General features: G+C 41.6%; 3 protein-coding genes across 3 annotated transcripts in view; 1 reads left to right on the forward strand and 2 right to left on the reverse strand.

Moving 5' to 3' along the window:
- LOC311085752 (uncharacterized protein) overlaps positions 1 to 12433 on the reverse strand; it is a 333708-nt gene that overhangs the window by 99130 nt on the left and 222145 nt on the right. The window lies entirely within an intron of this gene.
- LOC311085787 (uncharacterized protein) overlaps positions 1 to 12433 on the reverse strand; it is a 219676-nt gene that overhangs the window by 82647 nt on the left and 124596 nt on the right. The window lies entirely within an intron of this gene.
- The window catches only part of LOC311085740 (uncharacterized protein), a 294139-nt gene that overhangs the window by 66965 nt on the left and 214741 nt on the right, over positions 1 to 12433 (forward strand). The window lies entirely within an intron of this gene.

The following is a 12433-nucleotide window of genomic DNA, read 5'->3' on the forward strand; positions in this document are numbered from 1 at the left end:
AATAGGGTAAAATTTTTAAATAATAGATATCACCATGAAACTTGCTTAGTTGATTACTTAAACAAGTATATTAAAATAATTACAAGTTTTTGAAATTTGTATGTTTAATTATGCAAATGAGTCATTATCTCATTAAATATGCAAGATTTTGCATATATTTTCGGTAGATAGATCAGGGGCCTCATTTATAAACGTTGCGTACGCACAAAAGAAGGCGTACGCCGCTCTCTACGCAATAATTGGTATTTATAAAAAGCAAACTTGACGGGAAAATGTGTGGTCCTTCACGCAAACTCTGACCCAGGCGAACGCACAAAAACGGTTGAAATGAGAAATGGCGACACCGTCGGCAGATGGAAGAAACACGTGAAAGTGTGTGAAACTGTAGACCGTTGTGTAAAAGAAATGGCAATACTGCCTCTCATAAATAACATGAAGACTTCACAAAGCAAGTCTTACAATTAACAGCCTACACAAATACCCGTTTGATCGATCTGCAGTGTAAAACAAACAAAATCAAATGAAGATTACAACAGAAATGCAAATTAACACATATTTGCAATAAGAAAAGTGAAATATGTTTAGTCTATTTTATGGCATGTTATGCAATTCATCATCATAACACATCAGCAGCTTGTCAGATGCAATCAAATGGATGGTAATAAAATGCCATGATGCCGTCACAATGCGTAATGACGCACAATGGCTGATCTTGCGCTTCACGCTTGCGCGAGTGAAGTTACGTTTCTTGGTTTTCCTCTCTGTGTTTGCCATGATTTCGCAATCGATGAATATTAACTTGTGGGCGTTTCACGGACTATTTATGGGCAACTATGGGCGTGACATGAAGCCGCAAAAGCTGTGCTACATTTAGAATTGATTGTGATTTATTAAGGGAAAACTGCGTAGGATGTGCGTGCGCATGGTTTTATAAATCCGAATATTTCTGTGCGTACGCACGTCCTATGTTTCAATCGTACGCCACTTCTGACGCAAATCCTACGCAAAGTTTTATAAATGAGGCCCCTGAACATATGATAAAGCACAAGATGATACTTAAACACAAGATGAAAAAAAAATTCAGAGGGATTTCAGGATATATGCTTTCATTACCTAGAAAATTAAAATATACTGTCCATAGCCTTAAAAAAAATGAATGTTTTATTAACAAATCCCTCTGAAAATATCTTCAGAATACTGCTAAGTGTATAACTGGAAAGTTTGGTGAACATAGGTGCTACATAGGCTGAGATGTTTGTACTGGAGAATGACAAAAAACACGTTTTGAGAAAATGGCATTTAAAGATTTAAATAGCTCTAAATGAGATTTCGTCATTAGCTTTAAATCCCCCTTTGGACACGATTGGTTACTAGAAAGGAAATAGAAAAGGATTTGGGCATTTCCTTTACATAGAAAGGAAATGCCCATATTTGGGTTACATAGCGTTGTGCAGGAGACTCAGAGCTTTACAACAATACCGGCATGTTGCGTTGGAATGCTAACTTCCTAGTAAATTCGGGAGAAACTTGACCACAAACAAAATGTAATAAAATAAACATCTTAAAGGGATAGTTCAATTTGAAATTAAATTTTGGTATGTTTTAGCTTACCTCAAGGGCATCCAAGATGTAGGTGTCTTTGTTTCCGCAGTAGTTGCAATTTTGATATTTTTAGGTCAAACCGTTCTTGTCTGTCAGTCATATAATGCAGGTCTATGGTCACCACCTCAAAGAGCATGCACAGAAAAGTCCAAATTAAACAATTCCCCATCGTAAGTACACATTGATGGCCTAAGACACGAAACGAGCGGTTTGTGTGAGAAAACGAACAGTATTTATATCGTTTTTACCTCTTGTACACAACCATGGCGCTTTCCGGCGCTTGCGCAGACTAAGCCAGAACGCGCGCACACGTCACACACCAGGAAGCGCGCGCGCCCTCAGATCACTTGGACGTAGTTGTGTACAAGGTAAAAACGATATAAATACTGTTCGTTTTCTCACACAAACCACTCGTTTCGTGTCTTCGGACTTTCGGACTTCTCTGTGCATGATCTTTGAGGTGGTGACCATAGACCTGCATTATATGACTGACAGACAAGAACGGTTTGACCTACAAATATCAAAATTGAAACTACTGCGGAAAAAAAGACACCTAGGCTACATCTTGGATGCCCTTGAGGTAAGCTAAAACATACCAAAATTTAATTTCAAAGTGAACTATCCCTTTAATGTATATTTTCAACGTTTTCTTAATAGCAGCTTGAAAGAACACATATTGAAGGAGTAAACTAGCCCAAAATCTCAAAACTGACCACTGCATGAAAAATCTATGTTTTTGCCTGCCGTGTCTCGCCTTAAGCTTGTTAAATTACCGTAAAATTGCCAGATTGAGTTCTCTTACGAGAGTCCTCTCGTACTGCGTTTTTATTAAAAACGCTACGGGAAAAGTCTCTTTTCACGAAATACTGAAGCAAAAAATTATCCTTAATTTTCATACATGTAAAGCGCGTTGCAGCAGTACTCAGCTATGGCGAGACGGCTTGCTCGCTCATTGGCTGCTCTGCGGCAACTGCATAAGCCTATAGAGCGAGGCCTGAGGTGACGTCAGGCCAATGAGGGCGCTTCGCGCCCTCCTTGCCATTTCCCGCCGAGACGGGTGTGGCTAACCTCTATAAAAGGAGCTCGAAAAGGCTGATTCACTTGATTTTTCATCTCTTCAGCGAAGCTCACGCATCGCTGGATCACGAGGAAGCACGCGTCGTCTGATGCAAGCACTTCAGCGGGACGAGCCCTCGAAGCCGCTGGCCAACGCCGCCTTCTACCGCCGTACCTGCTGCGCTTTCCGACGTCATATCCTTTACATTCTTTGTTCTTGTGTATTTGTGTGTGTTCGCTTTGCAACACTCGCCCCTAAAAGAGCTGCGTCTTTTTCAAGATGCCTTCTCATGCAGCGCTCGCGCTCGCTGACGGCGAAACGCCTTCACTCCGAGCCAATTGCCTACGGTGACTCTGAGGACTCGCCGGGCATCCTTTCCGAGGCTGCCCTTCCTGGAAGCGGATGGCGGGATTAGTTTTTCTTTACGTTACAAGAAAAGCTACCCTGCCTCTGCACGCGTCATTCACCGGCAAAGGAGAAAAGAGTGTTCTTAGTCCCACCGTTGGTCGGTCTGACCTCTTTTCTCTCACATTTCTCAGTTCCCTGTTCGGCGACTGGAAATATTATTGCAGCAAGTGAGTCTGTTATACACGCTTGCCTGCCAGCAAACGCCGAAGAATACATGTTGACGCCGCTTTCAAAAGCCTGTATCCCCCTGTGGCTCAGTGGTGGAATTATAGGTTTTCCACACGGGAGACCGGAGTTCGAATCCCGGTCTAGTGGCATATATATTTATGCCGCCAATGCTTTGCTCTGTCAGTCCCCTGAAGGCGACTGCAGAGATGCATTTTGCAGCCAGCGAGCGCGTAGTACCCGCTTGCTTGGTTGGCGGATGGCTGGTACCAATCAGGTGTAAGCCTGGGGACTTCCTCGAGAGTGAGGGTGGTGTCGACAGACGCATCCACCTCGGGATGGGGAGCGCTGCTCGAGGGCAGACCGTTCTTCGGCCTGTGGTCGGAACGAGAAAAGCTCCAACACATCAACTGCCTGGAAATGCTGGCAGTGCACAACGCGCTGACGCGTTTTTGTCCCCACATCAAGGACCAACACGTCGTAGTCCGTTCGGACAACACGGCCGTGGTGTCCTATATAAATCGTCAGGGCGGTCTGAGATCCACATCCCTGTACAGGCTGGCGAAACGCCTCCTAATATGGGCTCAGCACAATTTGCGCTCGCTGAGGGCAGTGCATGTGCCTGGGCTCCAGAATGTGGGCCCAGACAGACTGTTCAGGAACAACATTCCCCTGGGCGAATGGTCTCTACACCCACAAACAGTCCGGCTGTTGTGGGAGAGATTCGGCAGAGCGGAGGTGGACCTATTCGCGTCCCGCGAAAACGCTCATTGCCCCGTGTTCTTTTCCAAGAACGACAGCGCGCTGTCCCAGATGTGGCCGCGCTGCCCGCTATATGCTTTTCCCCCCGTCTCCCTCCTGCCACAGGTGTTAGAGCGGGTCAGGGAAACAGAATGCCCAGTGCTGCTTGTAGCACCGTTCTGGAAGAACCAAGCATGGTTTCCAGTCCTGATGCAGCTAGCAGACATCGCTCCATGGCCAGTGCCATTGAGGAGAGGTCTCCTCTCGCAGGCCGGGGGCTCGATTTGGCACCCACACCCGGAGCTGTGGTCCCTTCATGTGTGGGCGCTCAACGGATATCCGTTGACCTCACAGAGGGAGTGATAAATACCATCACTCAGGCCAGAGCGCCGTCAACTCGGCGGCTTTATGCCTCAAAGTGGTCGGTTTTCTCCGGCTGGTGTACAGCTCGGAGCCTATCACCTCTCGATTGTGAGGTAACGAAGGTTCTCTCCTTCCTACAGGAGCTGTTGGATAAGGGCAGATCCCCTTCCACGCTCAAAGTTTACGTGGCGGCTATTACAGCGTTCTCTGGAACAACGCTGGGTCAGTCACTAGGAAGGAATGATTTAGTCATCCGCTTCCTCAGGGGAGCTAGGAGGCTGAATCCACCCAGACCTCCTTCAGTCCCTATGTGGGACCTTTCTACAGTTTTGGCGGCCATGAAGGGTGCCCCTTTCGAGCCTATCCAATCTATTAGCCTCAGACATTTGTCTTTCAAAACAGTGTTTTTGATGGCTCTCGCTTCGGTGAAGCGCATAGGCGACCTGCTCTCCGTGAGCCCAGTGTGGCAAGATGACCGAGGGCGGAGTCAGGGAAGATGCAAGTTTCTTAAGAAGCTTCTTGTTTATTTTTTTTTTTTCCTTTATATTTTCAAACACGTGAAAATATTTACAGTGTTAGGACAATAAAAAAAAAATGCAAAACAAAAACTGTTCATAAAGAAAATAAATAGGCAGTAAGTTGCCAGGCTACGTCTCGTGGGACCCTGCACACTATACAAACCAGCATTACTATGCAACAGTTCTTTCTCTCAGAACAGCCCTGCTTCAACTGAGGCCATGGGGCCTAATACAGCCTTAAAATAGCTGTAGCCCCACCCACTAGATCGCCCTACTGCTAAGAAAACAATTATCCATGAAACCACAGGAAAATAATTAAATAATAAATCAAACAAGCCAACAACAAATAAACAAACACATATCCAACATTTCTCCCCCACCAAAATCACATTTGTAAAGAAAAAACCCCTACAAGTAAAAACACAAAAACACCCCTGCAATAATGGTTTCTCCCGCCCATCACCCGCGAAACCCCTCTATTTCAACACAGTGGTACATCCCCTCGGCTTCCTCACGCGAAAGCAGGAAGTTGAACCGGAGATCGGGACGGTGGTGGGTTAAATGTGTACATTGTTATAATAACAAAGCTTTTACTAAATAAATAAAAGGTTTTAACAGCCAGTGTGGATATTTTCATTACTTGATACCAAAAGACGTTAATACAGATGGGCGACAAAATGTCAATGTATAGTTTGTGTAATATATGCATGGAATCAAGCACAACCATTTGCCATTTAAGAATGCCGGTAGGCCTTTCCCTGCAACTTAAACAACATTGCATGCTAGCTGGTATTTATGGCAAACTGTAGTAAACGATATTGTAAATAGTGCACCCGTAATAGATCAGCAAAACGGCAATGACAGTGAAGGTTAGCGGCGGCGTTCGGCTGGCTGCTGGCTTTGTGAGCACGTCACAGCTCAGCTCGTGACACCCAGCGTGCTTAGAGTTTGGACCTATGACTCTAAAGTCATACTCAAACCTAAGCATGGCTATGTGCCAAAGTCCCTCAACACGCCGTTTCGGGCTCAGGTTATCTCCCTGTCTGCCCTGCCGGGATCAAGTGAGGAAGGGGACTCAAGTTTTCTTTGCCCTGTTAGGGCTTTAAGAGCTTACGTGTCCCGCTCTGCTGTCTTCAGACAGACTGAGCAGCTCTTTGTCTCGTTCAGTGGACGTTCCAAGGGAATGGCTGTTTCGAAACAGAGCTTATCCAGATGGATAGTTGACGCCATAGCGCTGGCTTATACTGTCAAGGGCATTCAGTGCCCGTTGGGAGTCAGAGCACACTCCACGAGAGGCGTTGCCTCCTCGTGGGCTTGGTCCAGCGGGATTTCCTTACAGGATATATGTACGGCGGCAGGCTGGGCCTCGCCGTCTACATTTATTAGGTTTTACAACCTAGAAGTTCCCGCCTTGCAGGCTAAGCTACTATCGGTGTAGTCGATTCAGCTGTCTAACTAGAACACTGAAATCGCATGCGCAACGCGCTACCGACTGTCTTATGGGCAGAATTGTGTAAGACCCACATTTCCCACATTTAGTTCAGGTTCCACACCCTGTCTATGTGATGTCATATTCGCGTCTGCTGGCGCGACCATATAAGGACGGAGGGAATCCCCTCGTCTCTAGACTCTCTCTGTGAGGTCATGTTTACGTCTGCGGACGTTACAGTTTAGGGAATTAAGTTCCCCCTCCCTTATTCCCGGATTCTTTGTGAGTCTATCTGGTGGTTATGCACTGTACATCTGGCTTAGCTTCCAGTGATCGGTGTTTTTATCCCAGCACGCACGGCGGTTCCCGTAGCGTTTTTAATAAAAACGCAGTACGAGAGGACTCTCGTAAGAGAACGTACTCGGTTACTAACGTAACCTCGGTTCTCTCTAGAAGAGGGAACGAGTACTGCGTTCTCTGCCGTGCGTACGGTTCACTCTGGTTCGCTTCGGCGATGAAAATCAAGTGAATCAGCCTTTTCGAGCTCCTTTTATAGAGGTTAGCCACACCCGTCTCGGCGGGAAATGGCAAGGAGGGCGCGAAGCGCCCTCATTGGCCTGACGTCACCTCAGGCCTCGCTCGATAGGCTTATGCAGTTGCCGCAGAGCAGCCAATGAGCGAGCAAGCCGTCTCGCCATAGCTGAGTACTGCTGCAATGCGCTTTACATGTATGAAAATTAAGGATAATTTTTTGCTTCAGTATTTCGTGAAAAGAGACTTTTCCCGTAGCGTTTTTAATAAAGACGCAGTACTCGTTCCCTCTTCTAGAGAGAACCGAGGTTACGTTAGTAACCGAGTACGTTTTCCACCTGTTAAATTTGTGTATAGCACATCTGTTTTCTTCACATCTGTTTGGATGAGGAGAGGCACAGCTCTGATGAATGGAGGGCAGTCTTGAGATGCACTATGGGCCTTTCCAAATAACCAAACTTGTAGTCTTTGCACTTGACCACTTGTCTACTTGCATGACATATTTCATGGATTTGGCCCAAGTGTTCAAGTAGGCATAAAGGCTGCAAGTGTGCATAGAACTTTTGATTACCCGATGGGACACACTTACAGTATAGTGTTGTAAAAATATTTTTAGTATGATAAAAATAAACTTACGTGACAGACGACAAAGTTTAGTAATTGTGGTGCTTCTAATTAATTGATAAAAAGCAATTGCAGATATTGTATAAAAATAGACATACCATCTTTGCACCAATAAAATGTGAAAAACTTTGTTTTACTCCCAAATTATATGTATTATCTAATTAATTTAACTTGCAGTGGAATGTTTTCCTCGACATCTCATGATTTCTGGGCATGCGAGTTCACGAATATGATGCATAATGGGATGCGCTTAGCCTGTGTGTGGGTTTAGTGTGCGTTTAGGGCACTGCGCTTTGGTAATTTTAAGACATGGGAGAGTCTTTCACACTTACTTCCTGTCACATGCACACGCTCTCAAATGGCTACGACTGCAAATGTGTGTATTTTGGACAGGTCTTATGTAACTTGTGTCTCTCTAGCAGTTGAAGGATATGCTGTAACTACAAGTTACAGTTCTTGCGAAGGAACATTGGGTCTTATTCACGAGTAATTTCGTACACTATTCGTGTTTATACGCACATTTGAACTTCTCACAAAAAATTTAGAAAACAAATGGCTACACATTCTCATATCTTTTTCCATGGTCCCATTCTAGATCCTTATTGAACTGTATTTTTGCTCATGAATAACATTTTTCGAGTTAGTTTGTTCAGAGACTCCTTAATATCACTTTTGGGAGTTAAGACAGTTTTAATACGGAGTGATAAAAGAATATGTGTCTTTTATGAATACTCCTAGATGCTAATAAGTAGAAAATGCCACAACACTTGCTGAATGGTTACAGACAGTTAGGGAGATTTACGATTTAGATTTAAGAACGAGTCGGTTTATGTAAACCTTTATTGAAGGGACTGGGCAAGATGTGGGGGGTAATGTTTTCGAGCATATATTTTTTTTGTACTATATTTGACTTCAAATAGACTAGCTGGTTAAACTTGGCAAACTTGATCTAATAGAAACATTTTCTTTGTATTTTTCTCTTTCTATGTGTCACAAATTTTAAGTTGCATGTAAATCAGTGGTGGAGGGAGAACCGGTCACCTTATACCCTGATACTGAAATACAGAAAGACGATCTGATAGTGTGGATGTTTGGAGATGAAGACAATCTCATTGCTCAAATGACTGGAAAGAAAAGAGAAACACATGAAGGTACTGATGGGAGATTTAGAGACAGACTGAAGCTGGACAAGAGGACTGGATCTCTGACCATCAACAGCACGAGAACTGAACACTCTGGACTTTACAAGCTACAGATCAGCAGCAAAAGAGGAGCCACAAACAAGAGATTCAAAGTTGCCATAAATTGTGAGTAGTTGTTTATTTAGTTTATTTATCTTTGTGTGATTCATCGAAATGAACACAACTGAATTTTAATAGTTAAAGTGCACAATGAGTTACTGTAATGTGTCATTCCTTTTGTATTTTCCTTAATTTATTAAATGTTATGGTGTACAAAATGATGAATTGATGCAGTACAGGAAATTACTGCCCCAGTTACTCATAAATAATGAGCCAAAACATTATGATCATCTTCCTGAAATGCTGGCCCTCCATGTGCTGCCAAAACAGCTCTGACCTGTTTGACAAGGTCCAGTTCCGACTTTCACATGCCCGTTGTAAGTGCTTTTGACGGTGGACAGGGGTCATAATAAGGGGCTTTCGCACCAGAGGAATCTTTACATAGTTCCTAGAACTATTGGGGGAAGTTCACGGTTTTTGGCTTGTTCGCACCGCAGGAAATGGGAGCGATTTTAGTTCTAGGAACTCTTTTGGAGGAACAAATTTAGCTCCTACTTCAGAGTAGGGTCTAAACCAGCACAATTGGAGCTATCAGTGACATTGGTGTACACTGATTAGCCGAACGCACGCAAAACACTAGTACCCGCCATTTAAAAAAAAAAGCTGTGTAAACACACAGATTATAGCCTATATACTTACTCCAGATACTAACTCTACAAACATGAAAAACTGATAAATGGACCACTTAATCTTTATGCTGATGAGAAAATTCAATGCAACTTTGGCTACATCTGCATTAATCCGGATTCATTTGAAAACAGCGTTTTCGTTTATAAACGCTCTCCGTCCCCACTAGCGTTTTCAGGCGTTTTCAGACGTTTCAGTGTGGATGAGAAACTTTTGAAAAACACTTGAGAACGCTAAATTCACCTTTACTGCGCATGCGTAACACCCCACAAAAGATCACTGATATGATTCAGATGGAAAAATAAATAAAGTTATCGCGCAATTCTTCTGACAGGATAATTTTATTTAGTAAAATATCTCACCATTCACTGATGTGGTCCAGGTCGCACACAGTCACCGGTCCCACTTTATATTAAGTGGCTTTAAGTACTATGTACTTACATTGAAATTAATAAGTTGATACAATGTACTTATTGTGTAACTACATGTTTTTACATTGTACTTACATTTTAAAAATTCCTGCATGTAATTACAGCTGTAATTAATTTATGTAATTACATTTGTAATTACACAGTTGACCCTTCCCTTACACCTTAAACCTACCCAGTCCACCACACCTGTCCCTAACCTTACCCGTATCACACCTCAATAGCAGCAAAAGTGTTTTACAATACAACATGAACACAATAAGTACATTGTACTTATTTTTTTATATAAGTACATAGTACTTAACGGCACTTAATATAAAATGGGACCCAGTCACCGTATGTTTGGTCTAAAACGCGACTGCTCTCATGTTTTGTCACAGGACAGCAAATGTGAGTAAATTCTGTCATCTTTGCAGGACTGTGATATGAAGAGTGTGCAATGTAGAATATTTTGTGCAACAGTGTGAAAGTGAATAGCACATAACAGGCACAATACTGGTATAAACATGAATATCTATTGGTACAATATGTGTCACATGACTAAATTTACGTCATCGTTTTTAAAAACCACCGGTTTCACAGTTCACACTTCAACGTGAAAACAGCGTTTTCAAATGTATCCCCTTTGAAGTGCGTTTTCAAAAAAACTTCATTTTTATTAATAAAAACATCGTCTGAGTGTGGACGGAAGGCCAAAACGGAGAGAAAAATATACATTTTCAAACTAAAACGTATTAGTGTGGACATGGCCTTTGAGGGTACCAGGAGAAACATGATTGTGTATTTCTGCTCAGCTAGCAACACTGGACATCAGCTGCACGGCAAACACTAATAATGTTTCATTACTGTCAGCTTTCTATGTATAACAGTTCTAACTAATAACTAGTGCTGTTAAATGATTAAAATATTTAATCGCGATTAATCGCATTAATGTCATAGTTAGCTCGCAATTAATCACACATTGTTATTTATTCTAAATGTCCCTTGATTTCTTTTTGTCAAATTTTTTCTCATTTTAATGCTCTTATCAACATGGAAAAGTGGATCGGCTTGCTTTGTGCAAATGTTTTTTTTATTGAAAACAACTTTGGCATATACTGTAGTGTTCAATTTCACACTAACATTCTCACTTGGAGCAAATCATTTCTCACACAATGTACCACTGTCCATCAATAAAAGGAAAAACTTTGTCACACAAACGGCCCCTTCAACAGCCCTTTCTAAGGGATCAAAAGAGGCGATACAAAATAAAATTACAAAGTGCACATGTGAGGTAAACTAGGACTCTGCCTATAGTGCTATTAAACCATGGCTTAATACTTTCTTTTTCTCAAGTTTGCTTTGAACATAGCAGTCAGGCTACTGCTCTTTATTCACCAGAGGCTCAAGTGTTATGATCCCCTGACGCACAACATCCTGTCGCCAGTTTATGGTTTGTCCCTCCTTGGACGCTCTTGGAAAATTCGCACCACTGCTGGCCGTTTCAGAAATACTCTGACCCAGTAACAATAAGGCCCTTGTCAAAGTCGCTCAGATCTTTATTGCTGCCCGTTTCTCATGCATAAAACGTTGATTATGAGAAATGATAGTTTGCTTAACATCTAATCTACCCAGACCTTAAAGGACAAGTTCGGTATTTTACACTTAACCCCTTAGCTGTCACCCCCCTTTTTGAGAATGGACATTAAAATGCACTATTCATGCTTAAATGGTTGTAATTCAAGAATGCTTTGGAGTATAGACCCAAGTTTGGTCTTGTTTTAAAGGGGAAAAAATGCAGATTATTACTGAGGTGAAAGCACTTCAAAAAATTAAAGTATGAAAAAGTTATGGAAGTTTAAATTTACATTAAATCAAATATAATTTATTTAATATTTTTCTTTTATATAAAATATATATTTTACAAAATATGTTTTACAAAAAAATTACTATAAAATCAAAGCCATATATCTAACCAAGTTGTGTTCCAAATTTGAAGTTGATATCACAAAAATTGAAGTTCCCATGAGATTTTGTTTAGGCGTATTACCAAAAATAGCCACCGGGTGTCATTGAATTCCATTGAATTTAACTGTATGCATTCTACCATAATAAATTAATAAATTTCTGTCCAAATATCACTTCTGTCACAAAATATGGAACCTTGAGACTCAGACCTTTCTGAGAATATGTGTTTTGTCAAGATTATAAAATATTTTGATCATAAATTATGAAACATGACAACGCCCAAAAGGGGAGGAGCCTGATAAAATAATTTAGAGTACCGTTTCTATGGTAACACAATGTCCAATTTCAAAACAGTTTTCACAGGATGAATTCTGAGATCGTAAGCTTTCAAATGATACCTAATTATGATAACTACTAAAATATGTGATGTAATAAAAAAGGCAATAAAAAAGATAATATTATATTTTAGAGGATAATATGTATATTATACTTTTTAGAGGATAATATTATTTTATAATTTTTTTTTATTGACAAATACTAGATTAAATGTTTTATTATGAACTTTTAGCATGAAAACCAAAGTTTCAGTTATTAAAAGTGTGTGCGTCGACTTTTTGTTACAAACGCCAGAAACGGCTGTTATGATGTCGATTTTTTGAGGTGCGCTCTTGTCATAAATTCATCTATTACTG

Source organism: Abramis brama (assembly GCF_963993115.1).
Source record: "Abramis brama genome assembly, chromosome: 6".
NCBI lineage: Eukaryota > Metazoa > Chordata > Actinopteri > Cypriniformes > Leuciscidae > Abramis > Abramis brama.